The sequence below is a fragment of the Suricata suricatta genome, chromosome 6 (assembly GCF_006229205.1).
Source record: "Suricata suricatta isolate VVHF042 chromosome 6, meerkat_22Aug2017_6uvM2_HiC, whole genome shotgun sequence".
Lineage (NCBI taxonomy): Eukaryota > Metazoa > Chordata > Mammalia > Carnivora > Herpestidae > Suricata > Suricata suricatta.
The window spans coordinates 22,829,435-22,831,142 of NC_043705.1; positions in this window are offsets into that span (position 1 = coordinate 22,829,435).

Here is a 1,708-nt window from a genome sequence, read left to right on the forward strand (position 1 = left end):
GTGTTTTCTCTAGTGTGTTAAGTTACTCGAGACATGGGGGTCAAGTGGCACTTACACCATCTTGGCCAGAAGTGGAAGTCCATGTGGAAAAACTGAATATAACTGTCAGTAAATCACTGAAGCAGGCACACACACCCTCTCCCCCTGCCTCCCAAATCATGTAGGATACAGAGGGCAGGAGCAACCCAACAAACTTACTCTAATGGGCTACAGAACACCGAATCAGCCCCTGCAAGGACCGTGTTCTTTCCAGGTGAACACGGAGCACTGATCAAAGTTGGCTCTCTCTAAAGCCATTAGGTACCCAAAAATTGCCAAAAGTTGAACTCCTGTAGAGAAGGTTCTCTGTACAGAATTTAGCAAGTAACAAAAACTATAAAAATTAGAATTTAAGAAATATTCCCCCAAATAACCCAGTGGAAAGTAGAAAAAAATTAATTAAAATGGAAATATGAATATCAAAACCTTTTGGTTGAGATTAAAGCCATACTTAAAAGGAGAAGTTTGTAGCCTTAAATGTGTATATAAGAAAAGTAAAAAGGCTAAAATGAGTTAAAAATCTTTCTCAAGGAACCAGAATAATAACAGCAAATTAAATTCAACTCAATGGAAGAAAATAATGAATTAATAACAAATTAATGAACTATAACATGACCAACAGAAGGATTAACAAGGCACTAAGTTCTTTAAAAAGACTAATAAAATTACTAATCTCTTGGGGGAAATGACCAAGAAAAAAGAAAGATGGCAAAACTATTATTAGGAATGAAAAAGAATCATTATGATTAATGTCATTAAATAAATGAGACACTTAAAGTAACTAAAATGTAGATGAAATAAATTCACAGAAGAAAACAATTTAGCAGATCTGTAACGAGAAGGAAAAATGAGTAGTCCTGTAGCTATTAAAGGAGTTGAATCTGTCATTTTAAAAGCCTTTCCACAAGGAAAACTCCCGTCCTGGATGGCTTTATCAAAAAATTGCACCAGATGCTTACAGAGAACAATGTTTATCTTAACAAAGTGTCAGCAATGGGAAAGATTTCTTAAATAAGATCATCATAAGACAACTCTCAAGAAATGATTGATGTATTGGTCTGTCTTAAAGACAGGTTTATCATCAATACCATTTAAAAACACAAAAGGCCATAGAGTTGGACAGTGTACTGTCACTCATATACCCCTTCAAGGGACTGGTGTCCAGACTCTCTGAAGCGCATCTGTATATCAAAAGAAAGAGAGTCCTCAATAGAAAACCAGGCAAGACTTAAATAATAAGAGGGGGAAATGTCCATTAAACATGGAAAGTTGCTTAATCTACCATTATAAAAACGACATAGCTTTGGAGTTGAGGTGGAAGTTTAGCCCTGCTGTGCTCTGTTTTAGCTGTGGCAGCAGATGACCATGGGCTGAGACCTCTATTATCCTTTGTAAAAATGTGGCCTTAAAGGGGAAGGGGTGGTAAAATACATTGGAGCCACCAGATGGCGCCAAACTACACCAATTTCTTAGCCATCTTTCCTGATCTGTCTGCAGTCCACAGTGAAATATTCTGAGTTCTCCTTTACAGAGGAACTGAAACTGAAACATGTCTAACTAGAAAAAAGAATTTTAGACATTCTATTTGGATAAACTCTACAGTGTGGATGCAGTGATTTCCTAACACGTCATTTGTACATTTGGACATAGGATTTGGAATACTTAATAA